Source organism: Leptodactylus fuscus, chromosome 7, assembly GCF_031893055.1.
Source record: "Leptodactylus fuscus isolate aLepFus1 chromosome 7, aLepFus1.hap2, whole genome shotgun sequence".
NCBI classification, from domain to species: domain Eukaryota; kingdom Metazoa; phylum Chordata; class Amphibia; order Anura; family Leptodactylidae; genus Leptodactylus; species Leptodactylus fuscus.
In genome coordinates this window covers 153,577,703-153,591,440 of record NC_134271.1, presented here as the reverse complement: position 1 = coordinate 153,591,440, position 13,738 = coordinate 153,577,703, and the positions used below count along the sequence as shown (strand labels likewise).

General features: G+C 45.0%; 1 protein-coding gene across 1 annotated transcript in view; it reads right to left on the bottom strand.

Annotated features, from left to right (window-relative positions):
• The window catches only part of LOC142214652 (NACHT, LRR and PYD domains-containing protein 12-like), a 177,028-nt gene that overhangs the window by 93,214 nt on the left and 70,076 nt on the right, over positions 1-13,738 (bottom strand). The gene's annotated exons all lie outside the window — the stretch shown is intronic.

The following is a 13,738-nucleotide window of genomic DNA, read 5'->3' as shown; positions in this document are numbered from 1 at the left end:
ACTGATATTAGGGCACATGTATGACACTGGTGTACCCAGGATAACGTACGTAATGTCATATGTGGTATATACTGATATTAGGGCACATGTATGACACTGGTGTACCCAGGATAACGTACGTAATGTCATATGTGGTATATACTGATATTAGGGCACATGTATGACACTGGTGTACTCCAGATAACGGACGTAATGTCATATGTGGTATATTCTGATATTAGGGCACATGTACGACAGTGGTGTACCCGGGATAATGTACATAATGTCATATGTGGTATATACTGATATTAGGGCACATGTATGACACTGGTGTACCCAGGATAACGTACGTAATGTCATATGTGGGTATATACTGATATTAGGGCACATGTATGACACTGGTGTACCCAGGATATCGTACGTAATGTCATATGTGGTATATACTGATATTAGGGCACATGTATGACACTGGTGTACCCAGGATAACGGACGTAATGTCATATGTGGTATATACTGATATTAGGGCACATGTATGACACTGGTGTACCCAGGATAACGGACGTAATGTCATATGTGGTATATACTGATATTATTGCACATGTATGACACTGGTGTACCCAGGATAACGTACGTAATGTCATATGTGGTATATACTGATATTAGGGCACTTGTATGACACTGGTGTACCCGGGATAACGTACGTAATGTCGTATGTGGTATATACTGATATTAGGACACATGTCTGATACTGGTGTACCTAGGATAACGTACGTAATGTCATATGTGGTATATGCTGATATTAGGGCACATGTATGACACTGGTGTACCCCGTATAACGGATGTAATGTCCATATGTGGTATATACTGATATTACGGCACATGTATGACACTGGTGTACCCAGGATAACGTTTGTAATGTCATATGTGGTATATACTGATATTAGGGCACATGTATGACACTGGTGTACCCGGGATAATGTACGTAATGTCATATGTGATATATACTGATATTAGGGCACATGTATGACACTGGTGTACCCGGGATAATGTATGTAATGTCATATGTGGTATATACTGATATTAGGGCACATTTATGACACTGGTGTACCCGGGATAACGTACGTAATGTCATATGTGGTATATACTGATATTAGGGCACATGTATGACACTGGTGTACCCCGGATAACGTATGTAATGTCATATGTGGGTATATACTGATATTAGGGCACATGTATGACACTTGTGTACCCAGGATATCGTACGTAATGTCATATGTGGTATATACTGATATTAGGGCACATGTATGACACTGGTGTACCCGGGATAACGTACGTAATGTCATATGTGGTATATACTGACATTAGCGCACATGTATGACACTGTTGTAACCAAGATTACGGACGTAATGTCATATGTGGTATATACTGATATTATTGCACATGTATGACAGTGGTGTACCCGGGATAACGTACGTAATGTCGTATGTGGTATATACTGATATTAGGACACATGTCTGATACTGGTGTACCCAGGATAACGTACGTAATGTCATATGTGCTTTATGCTGATATTAGGGCACATGTATGACACTGGTGTACCCCGTATAACGGATGTAATGTCATATGTGATATATACTGATATTAGGACACATGTCTGATACTGGTGTACGCAGGATAACGTACGTAATGTCATATGTGGGTATATACTGACATTAGGGCACATGTATGACACTGGTGTACCCAGGATATCGTACGTAATGTCATATGTGGTATATACTGATATTAGGGCACATGTTTGACACTGGTGTACCCGGGATAACGTACGTAATGTCATATGTGGTATATACTGATATTAGGGCACATGTATGACACTGGTGTACCCAGGATAACGTACGTAATTTCATATGTGGTATATACTGATATTAGGGCACATGTATGACACTGCTGTACCCAGGATAACGTACGTAATGTCATATGTGGTATAAACTGATATTAGGGCACATGTATGACACTGGTGTACCCCGGATAACGTATGTAATGCCATATGTGGTATATACTGATATTAGGACACATGTATGACACTGGTGTACCTGGGATAAAGTACATAATATCATATGTGATATATACTGATATTAGGGCACATGTATGACACTGGTGTACCCGGGATAACGTACGTAATGTCATATGTGGTATATACTGATATTATTGCACATGTATGACAGTGGTGTACACGGGATAACGTACGTAATGTCATATGTGGTATATACTGATATTAGGACACATGTCTGATACTGGTGTACCCAGGATAACGTACGTAATGTCATATGTGGTATATACTGATATTAGGGCACATGTATGACACTGGTGTACCCCGGATAACGGACGTAATGTCATATTTGGTATATACTGATATTAGGACACATGTCTGATCCTGGTGTACCCGGGATAATGTATGTAATGTCATATGTGGTATATACTGATATTAGGGCACATGTATGACACTGGTGAACCCAGGATAACGTACGTAATGTCATATGTGGGTATATACTGATATTAGGGCACATGTATGACACTGGTGTACCCAGGATAACGTACGTAATGTCATATGTGGTATATACTGATATTAGGACACATGTATGACACTGGTGTACCCCGGATAACGTACGTAATGTCATATGTGGTATATACTGATATTAGGGCACATGTATGACATTGGTGTACCCAGGATAACGTACGTAATGTCATATGTGGTATATACTGATATTAGGACACATGTATGACACTGGTGTACCCAGGATAACGTATGTAATGTCTTATGTGGTACCGTATTTTTCGGACTATAAGACGCACCTCGGTTTTAGAGGAGGAAAATAGGGAAAAAAAATTTTGAAGCAAAAAATGGTAAAATATTTAATATATGGGAGTTGTAGTTTTGCAGCAGCTGCAAGGCCACATTGACAGGTGACCCTGCAGCTGTACGGGGACGCATAGAGTGTTTTTTTTTTTTTTGCGGGGCCAGATGTACTTTTTAGTTTACCATTTTGGGGAATATCTATTGCTTAGATCACCTTGTATTGAAAAAAACCCCGGCGGTTTATGACATATGATTTTCTACTGTTATATACTGTATATTCTAGGGAAAGGAGTGATTTAGAACTTTTTTCCTATTATTATTATATATTTTTAAAGCTTTTCTTTTCTTTTTTTTTTTTTTTTTTTTTTGTTTTTACTATTTTATTCCGCCCCGGGGGCTTGAACCTGCGGTCACTTGATTGCAAGTCCCATAGACGGCAATACAACTGTATTGCCGTCTATGGGACATTCTGTATATTAGTATTACGGCTGGTCATAGACTCAGCAGCAATACTAATACAGCAGTGACAGGCCTGGGAGCCTCATTAGGCTCCCGGCTCTCACCCGAACAGGTCGGCTCCTGCGATATCGCTGCGCAGGAGCCGGCCTACAACTTCACAGGTATGGGGCCGGTGGGGACCGGCCCCGGGGGAGAAGGCGCCGCCAATCCAGACTACAGACCCGGCATCCACTGTACTAGAGAGGCGGATGCCGGCGAGGGATAGATGCAGGTGCCGGGGTCTGAGACATCGCTGCGCTCCTCTGCCCTGCATGAAGCCAGCGGCGGGGGGACGGAGGAGCGGAATAGCATCGCCCCTGCCGCTGCTGGCTTCATGCAGGGCAGAGGAGCGTAGCCATGTCTCAGGCCCCGGCACCTGCATCTATCCCTTGCCGGCATCCGCCTCTCTATTACAGCGGGTGCCAGGTGCCACATTCGGACTATAAGACGCACCCTTCTTTTCCCCCCAAATTTGTGCGTCTTATAGTCCGAAAAATACGGTATATACTGATGTTAGGGCACATGTATGACACTGGTGTACCCAGGATAACGGACGTAATGTCATATGTGGTATATACTGATATTAGGGCACATGTATGACACTGGTGTACCCAGGATAACGTATGTAATGTCATATGTGGTATATACTGATATTAGGGCACATGTATGACACTGGTGTACCCAGGATAACGTATGTAATGTCATATGTGGTATATACTGATATTAGGGCACATGTATGACACTGGTGTATCCAGGATAACGTATGTAATGTCATATGTGGTATATACTGGTTGTCACGGGATGGTTAGAGTCTATACTATAGGCCATGTGTAATATATATTTGGTGTGGAATGTATTCTCTAACCTGTTGTATACATCAATGTGTAGTTGGCTGATTGGGGTCTAGTGTGTTAGCACATTGTATGCAAATGCCTCTAACTAGTGAGGACAATGGGTGGAGATAATCTGATTGTGTCCTCAAGAAGATGTTGGACGGTGCATTGTCCATAGTAGACAGGGAGTCTGCTCTCCTTGGTATAGGTGAGGGGGGAAGGATCTGTGACTCAGCCCTTCCCACCCACAGATATAGGTGTAACAGTCTTAGTATATAGTATGTAGCTAGCAGTTAGTATGTGTTAGCCGGCCTGTGAACAGCTCTGCAGAGAGCCAGGATTTAGTTACAGGACCAAGGAACCAAAGCTATCATTGGATTGTGACTTCTGTGGACTTATTGTTGTTACGGTTGATGTGACTGCCGCCGGCTACTAACTTTGTCGATTACAATAAATTGCTGTTGTCTCCCGTCCTCTTGCGTTCGTGTTGATTCAAGATATCCTCCGGAGGAAGACGTATACCTTCGCTCCGTGACAACTGGTGGAAGCAGTGGGATCAACAGCGGATAGCAAGATGGACTACAGCAGCCCAGCGATTAATGGAGCCACAACCTCAGAATAAAAGAACTGGACTAAGGCAAGTCTACAAGTAAGGGCCTGGGAACTAAACCTGAGTTACCAGGGAAGAACGAAAGAGCAACTGATCGAGGCACTGGAGGAGATGACCCTGCAAAGCGACCATGAGGAGGGCTGCCCCCAGGAGACTGGAGAGATACGGGAGTGGCAGGTACAGACCCAAAAGAGCAGATGGGTTGTTTTGTATGAGGAGGAATTGGCAGTGCTGGGGCTAGAAGCAACTGCAGAGCAAAGGAGTAGAGCATTACAGAGGGCTCAGGAAACGGAGAAGGAGGAACAGAGAATGGCGCATGAAAAGGAAAGAATGGCGCATGAAATGCGAATGGCTGAGATAACTACGAGGAATTATAATCCAACGCCGACCCCCAGCCAGTGAGATAACCACAATATGTGTCCCATAAACACTTCAAGACCTTTGATGAAGCGGCTGGGGATGTTGATGGATATTTTCAGGACTTCGAACACCAGTGCCGCCTGATGGAAGTCCCAGAGAAGGATTGGGTCCGGTATCTGGTGGGGCACCTATGAGATGGGGCTGCGGAAGCTCTCAGAGCCATGGACCCTAGTGATCAGCGGGACTATGAGGCCATTAAAAGAGCGGTGCAGAAGTATTATGCAGTCACTGCAGAGACCTACCGAGTTCAGTTCCGCTCTTTGTCTTACAATGGGGGAAGCTCCTTCCACATGTTCGCCCACAAGTTGAAGCAAGCATGCAAGCGCTGGCTAGAAGGAGAGGGGGCTGTCACAGTCGATAAGATCCTCCAAGTCATACTTAAGGAACAGTTCTTTTCCCAGTGCCCCGCTGAGATCCGTGAGTGGGTGCTGGAACGGAACCCAGCCACAGTGGAGCAAGCTGCTTCCCTTGCAGATGAGGGCCTGACCATCAAGCCGCAGTGGAAGAGGTTGTTTGCAGAGGAGCGGAAAACTACCACAGTCCGCCAGACACCCTTCAGCCAGCCACCCACCTTGCGTGTCCGGCCTCAGGATTACAATTCCCCCTCTACCCCTGCCCCAGCCCATCGGCCTCCAGCTATGAACAACCCTGTCCCTAGACAACGACCTGCTGGAAGAACTCTAGAGCGCAGATGTTTTGGGTGCGGGCGGCCTGGACATTTGCAAGCTAGCTGCCCTGCTAACTTGGGGGCACGTTCCACAGTGGCATCCCGGCCTATTCACTACCTGGGAACCACCCCTAGGACAGAAAGTTTGGCCCCATTTCCAGATGACTCCATGAATGATCCATCTGTTCCACCTCCAGGGGTCTATGGGATTCAGCCCTCTGCCACACACCTCGCAAACCCTCAGCGGAAGCACTTGCAGGAGATCTTCCTGGATGGCCGAACAGTTGTTGGATTCCGGGACTCGGGAGCTTTCCTAACGGTAGCGGACCCCCGAGTGGTTCGACCTGAGGCCCTAGAGGAGGGCCCTGGCCTTTCTATCGAGTTGGCAGGGGGTACTCGGAGACGTATTCCTAAAGCTACCGTGGAACTCGACTATGGTTATGGACCAAAACGATGCACAATTGGTGTGATGAGCGGGCTGCCGGCCGATGTTCTGTTAGGCAACGATGTTGGAAATCTACAGTGCCACTTTGTGGGAGCAGTGACCCGAAGCCAAGCTCAGGGAGAAGCCAACATGGATCCACCGGATTTTCTGCCAGATGCCAGCCCTTCAACCCTACAACTTTACCATTCAGTACCGCCGAGGGAGCCAACACCAGAACGCAGATGGGTTATCCTGGCAGGAGGACATATGAGCTATAGAGACTGATGTGCATTCCCCAATTTACCTGTGTAGGCCAATTGTGTCATGCACATGTTTTGAGAGGGGGAGGGGTTGTCACGGGATGGTTAGAGTCTATACTATAGGCCATGTGTAATATATATTTGGTGTGGAATGTATTCTCTAACCTGTTGTATACATCAATGTGTAATTGGCTGATTGGGGTCTAGTGTGTTAGCACATTGTATGCAAATACCTCTAACTAGTGAGGACCAGTGAGGAAAATGAGTGGAGATAATCTGATTGTGTCCCCATGAAGATGTTGGACGGTGCATTGTCCATAGTAGACAGGGAGTCTGCTCTCCTTGGTATAGGTGAGGGGGGAAGGATCTGTGACTCAGCCCTTCCCACCCACAGATATAGGATGTAACAGTCTTAGTATATAGTATGTAGCTAGCAGTTAGTATGTGTTAGCCGGCCTGTGCACAGCTCTGCAGAGAGCCAGGATTTAGTTACAGGACCAAGGAACGAAAGCTATCATTGTATTTTGACTTCTGTGGACTTATTGTTATTACGGTTGATGTGACCGCCGCCGGCTACTAACTTTGTCGATTACAATAAATTGCTGTTGTCTCCCGTCCTCTTGCGTCCGTGTTGATTCAAGATATCCTCCGGAGGAAGACGTATACCTTCGCTCCATGACACTGATATTAGGGCACATGTATGACACTGGTGTACCCGGGATAATGTACGTAATGTCATATGTGGTATATACTGATATTAGGGCACATGTATAACACTGGTGTACCCAGGATAATGTACGTAATGTCATATGTGGTATATACTGATATTAGGGCACATGTATGACACTGGTGTATCCAGGATATTGTATGTTTTGTCATATGTGGTATATACTGATATTAGGGCACATGTATGACACTGGTGTACCCGGGATAATGTACGTAATGTCATATGTGGTATATACTGATATTAGGGCACATGTATGACACTGGTGTACCCAGGACTCTGCCTGTGAGGTCCTCCATGCTGCTGTGAGCGAGCTGCAATCATCTCACCCCCATGCCCTCCTACTGGTGTCTGGAGATTTCAACCATGTCTCTCCAGCATCCACTCTACCAGGCTTTACTCAGTACGTAACCTGCCACACAAGATACAACAAAACGCTGGACTTGCTCTTTGCAAATGTATTCATAATGGAGGGAGCCTCTAACCAGCCAAGTTTTGGGAAATTCATGGTGGAGGGAGCCTCTAACCAGCACAGTTTGGGGAAAGTCATGATGGAGGGAGCCTCTAACCAGCACAGTTTGGGAAAAGTCATGGTGGAAGGAGCCTTTAACCAGCAGAGTTGTGGGAAATCAGGGTGGAGGGAGCCTAGTAGGAGCAGAATTGTGCAATGTTTATGGTGGATGAGTATGAGGATGCGGAGGAGGAATTGGAGAGGTTGAGCACAGACATGGAGTTTCATGTTGGGGTGCTTTACACAGGTGGGAACGAAAACGAAGGCTCTATCCAGTGGTGGTTCAATTTTATCAAAGTGAGCCGGTCGGCACTCTCAGCTGACAGGCGGGTACGCTTGTCAGTGATGATGCCACCGGCTGCACTGAACACCCTCTCAGATAGGACGCTGGCGGCAGGACAGGACAGCACCTCCAAGGCATATAGGGCAAGTTCAAGCCACAGGTCCAACTTCGAAACCCAATACGTGTAGGGCGCAGAGGGATCGGAGAGGACAGGGCTGTGGTCGGAAAGGTATTCCAGCAACATGCGCTCTCTTTCACCTGGAGAAACCCGGAAACACTGTGAGAATAATGTTCTTTGATTTCTCCAGTGCCATCAACACCATTCAGCCAGAGCTACTGAGGGAGAAGCTGGACCTTGGTGGAGTGGACCATCACCTGTCCAACTGGATCCTAGACTACCTGACAAACCGCCCTCAGTATGTGAGAGCCCAGGACTGTGTGTCTGACACTGTGATTTGTAGTACGGGGGCACCACAAGGTACAGTTCTTGCCCCATTTCTCTTCACATTGTACACTGCTGACTTTAGGCACAACTCCTCCAGCTGTTACCTACATAAGTCCTCCGATGACTCTGCTATAGTCGGCCATATCACTGATGGTGACGATAGGGAATACAGAGACTTAAATCGGAACTTTGTTGAATGGTGCCAGCAGAACCAGCTCAGGATTAATGTTGGGAAGACCAAGGAGATGGTGGACTTTAGTAAACGGAGAAGTGCTCCGACCCCGGTAGAGATCCAAGGGACATGCATTGAGATAGTCAGGACCTATAAGTATCTGGGTGTGCTCCTCAATAATAAGATAGACTGGACTGATCACCTGGAGGCGCTGCACAAAAAGGGCCACAGCAGACTCTACCTGCTCAGGAGGATGAGGGCCTTCGGAGTCCAGGGGCCACTTCTTAGGGCCTTCTTCAACTCTGTGGTTGCTTCAGCCATCTTTTTCGGTGTGGCCTGCTAGGGGAGCAGTATATCAACCAGGGACAGAAATAGACTTGACAGGCTGATCAGAAGGGCCATCTCTGTCCTGTGGAGCCCCCTGGACCCAGTACAGGTGGTTATTAGATTTTTGGAGCACAGACTGCTTGGCTTTTGTATGCCATGACACTTTTGCAGATCTGAAACGCCAGTAAAGTGGAATCCCCTGATATGTGACCTTATTTAGGAAACTACACCCCTGAAGGATTTATCCAGGGGTACAAAAAGCATTTGTAACCCCCAAGTGTTGCTATAACTTATTATCCATAAATGAATATGAAGCTGATTGAGAGAGGTGAAAATGACAATTTTTCCAGGAATCCGTCCTTTCAGTGAGTAATATGTTGTGCTCGACTTGTATCAGAGATGAACACTCTTAAAGCGGTTGTGCCCGGGATACCCGCTTACCAGTTTTTGGAGTGTGTGTCTCTGCTGACATAAGTCGGGCACAACATATCGGGCACTGAAATGGCAAATCTCTGGAAAAATTTCATTTTTAACTTCTCATTATCAGCTACGATTTCATTTCTGGAAACTAAATAAATGCAACACTCAAGGGTTAAAAATGCTCTGCAAAAACATCATGGCGCCCAGAAAGTCCCTCTAAATCTGTACCCCAAAAGCTAAAAAGCGCAGTGCTCCTTCCCTTCTGAGCCCTGCTGTGTGCCCAAGTAGCAGTTTACACCCGCATATATAATTTTTTGCCCCTCGGGAAGGTCCACTTAATAGTTTTAGGAGTGCAGGTCTCTGACAACACAAAGTGGGTGCAACGTACTGGGCACCGAAATGGCAGATTTCTTTCAAAATTTAAATTTTCATTTCATTTTCATTTTGTACATTAATTTTTGGGAAGCATTTTTAGACTCATTCCTTGACGGGTGTAGTTTCTAAAATGGGGTCACTTTTGAGGGGTTTCCATTGTATTTGTACTGTAGGGGCTCAGCAAGTGTGACATGGCACCTGAAAACTATTCCCCCAAAATCTGCTCTTCCCATTCTGAGTCCCACCCTGTACCCATACAGCAGATTATGGCCACATATGGGGTATTGTTGTGTTCAGGAAAAATTGTGTAACAAACTGTGGGGGGCTTTTTTTCTTTAACCACTTGCAAAATTAAAACTATGGCGCTAAATGGACGATTTATTGGAAAAAACTTAAATTTTCATTTTTACGTCCCAATGTTAATAAAATCTGTGAAACAGCTGTGAGGCCAAAGTGCTCACTCTACCCCTATATAAATTCTATGAGGGGTGTAGTTTCCAAAATGGGATCACTTTTAGGGGGTTTCCACTGTATTGGTACTCTAGGGGCTCTGCAAATGCAACATGGCACCTAAAAAATATTCCAGCAAAATCTGCCCTTCAAAAGCCAAATAGCGCTCTTCCCATTCCAAGCCCCACCATGTTCCCATACAGCAGATTATTACCACATATGGGGCATTTCCGTGTTCAGGAGAAATTGTGTAACGGTCTTTAGGGAGCTTGTTCTCCTTTATCCTCTTGTGAAAATGAAAAATTTGGGGCTAAATTGATGGTTTATTGGAAAAAAAAGTAATTTTTCATGCCCCAATGTTAATAAAATCTGTGAAACAGCTGTAGGGTCAAAATGCTCACTCTACCCTTTGATATGTTCTGTGGGGGGTGTAGTTTCCAAAATGGGGTCAGTTTTAGGGGGGTTCCACTGTATTGGTACTCTAGGGGCTCAGCTAATGCAACATGGGACCTAAAAAATATTCCAGCAAAATCTTCCCTCCAAAAGCCAAATAGCGCTCCTTCCATTCCAAGCCCCGCCATGTTCCCATACAGCAGATTATAGCCACATATGGGGTATTGCCGTGTTCAGGAGAAATTGTTTAACAAACTGTGGGGGCTTTTACTCCTTTAACCCCTTGTGAAAATGAAAACTGGGGATAAAGGGACATTTTAGTAATTTTTCATTTACACATCCCCAATGTTAGTAAAATCTGTGAAACAGCTGTAGGGTCAAAATGCTCACTATACCACTTGATAAATTCTGTGAGGGGTGTAGTTTCTAAAAAGGGGTCGATTTTGGGGGGTTTCCATTGTTTTGGTCCTCTAGGGGCACTGCAAATGAGACATGGCGCCTGAAAACTATTCCAGCAAAATCTGCTGTTCAAACACCCAGTGTCGCTCCTTTCCTTCCATGCACTGCCGTGTGCCCAAATATCAGTTTACACCCACATGTGGGGGATTTTTGTGCATAACAAACTGTTAGATGCATTTTCTCCTTTAACCCTTTGTGAATGTGTTATTTTTGGTCTAAATCAGAGGTTCTCAAACTTATTTTGTCTACCGCCCACTTCGAGAATTAATTATTTTCTAGCGCCCCCCCCAAATTTTTTTACTTTACTACATCTTAAGAATCACAATCGCAGTCATTATGTTAATAATTAAATTATGTGTGTTAGGAGCAGTAAAGTTTGTGTTAAAAGCAAAAAAACAATTTTAAAGGGGTAGCCTCATGAAGCTTGATCTGCCTTCTAAGCTGCCTAAAAATCTTCTTTCCTCCTGTTTGCTCGCGTCAATTAGCCCCACCCCCAAATTAGCGTGTAGCTCCGCCCACCACATAGCGTGATCCTATGGGATGACTGAAGGGCCTGTGATGTCATCAAAAGGTCCTGTAGACTTGGATTTACCTTGTACGGAGTTTCCTAAAGGACCTGGCTCCTCTGCCCACTAGCAGCCTGCTCTATATAATAAAGCTTTATCCTAGTGAACAGAGAGACCAGGTCCTTTAGCCCAGTATGATTTAGACTGCTTTATATAAGAAAGCAGCACTTATTCCACCCCCCCCCCCTCTATCTCACAGCAGGGAGCTAGGTGATGTGTATGTGATGTGTATGTGTGGTGCAGACACAGGCTGGCTCCGTACACTCAGCCCACATACAGCAGGGAGCTACGTCATGTGTATGTGATGTGTATGTGTAGTGCAGACACAGGCTGGCTCCATACACTCAGCCCCCCCTCACACACAGCAGGGAGCTACGTCATGTGGCTCCCTCAGCAATGAGCAGGGGGCCAGGTGCTAGTGTCCAGAATGAAGTGAATAAAGTAAGATAGTGGACAAACAAAGCAGTTTTGCTGAAGCAATGTATTTAGGAAAAGTCTTAAATCCACATTAACAAGCAGTATAGATAGAATCATTATTATGATACCACCCCTTTAAATTAGCCATCGCCCCCCTAAACCGCTTCAACGCCCCCCAATCTTTTCTGTGCCCTTTACTGCCCCCCTATAGGCCTCCAGCGCCCACAAGGGGGCGTTATCGCCCACTTTGAGAAAGACTGGTCTAAATGAATGTATTAGTGAAAAAAAATTAAATGTCTAAATTTCACCTCCATATTATTTTTATTCTTATGAAATGCTTAAAGGGTTAACAAACATCCCAAATTCTGTTTTGAATAATTTGAGGGGTGTAGTTTTGCAAATGGGGTGATTTATGGGGGTTTCTATTATATAGGCCTTTATAATTCTTTTCAGAACTGAAGTGCTCCCTAAAAAATTGGTTTGGGGAATTTTCTTGTAAATCTGGAAAATCGCTGTTACACTTGTAAGCCTTGTAACATCCAAAATAAATTAACAGACAATCAAAAGATGATGCCGATATAAAGGAGAGATATGGTAGATAATATTTATTCATGTATTTGGGTCGTATAACTATCTGCCTGAAAAGCAGAGAATTTCACATTTTAAAAATTGCATTTTTTTTCACATTTCCTAGTTTTTTATGAATAAATGGTATGTGTGTGTATATAGCACATGAAATATACGCCTGTGCCCTGTATAACTGATTTCCTGCCTGCTATTGTCACTCAATCTTTCTGATGGTATGTGTGTATATTACATCATTTGTGATACCTGTCTGTAATCCCTGCTGTGTTTCTTCCCCCTGTCTCATTTCCTTTTCTTTGATTCTGGCCTGAGTGCGTCTGCTTAAATACACACTCTATTCACACCTGATAGACATCTAACAGACCTGGCCTGTATAAATGTAATAGCTTAGGTCATTTGGCCTTGGTCATTTTGCAATCCATTGTGCAATGCAAGTGTGCAACTAAGTGTAGGCTTCAGGATTCTGCCAGAATTGGAACAGAAGGTAACATAATCCAACTGCTGTAAACTACTCACTTGACCAACAGAAATGTTTCTCCCTCTAATCACTATTGTTCTGCCACTTCTTGTAAAATCCACTTTTCCACCCCAAACCAGCCTTGTCAGCAAATAAATCCTCATCTCTCCCTCTCTCCCTCCATCACGGACGAAAAACTCTCCTCCCTAATCTCCAAATCCCACCTCACCTCCTGCGCGCTTGACCCGATCCAGTCACACCTCATCCCCAAGCTCACTGAAGTTATCACCCCAGCCCTAACCCATCTCTTCGATCTATCCCTAACCAGTGGATCCTTCCCCTCAGCCTTCAAACACGCCACTGTCACTCCTATACTTAAGAAACCGTCCCTGGACCCGTCCTCTCCTGCCAACTATCGTCCCATCTCACTGCTCCCGTACGCCTCAAAACTTCTTGAGCAACACGTCCACTCAGAACTCTCCTCCTATCTCTCGTCCAACCTGCTCTTTGACAGACTTCAGTCAGGCTTCAGACCCCGGCACTCCACTGAAACTGCCCTAACAAAAGTCACCAAATGACCTGCTAACCGCCAAAGCCAAGCGCCATTAC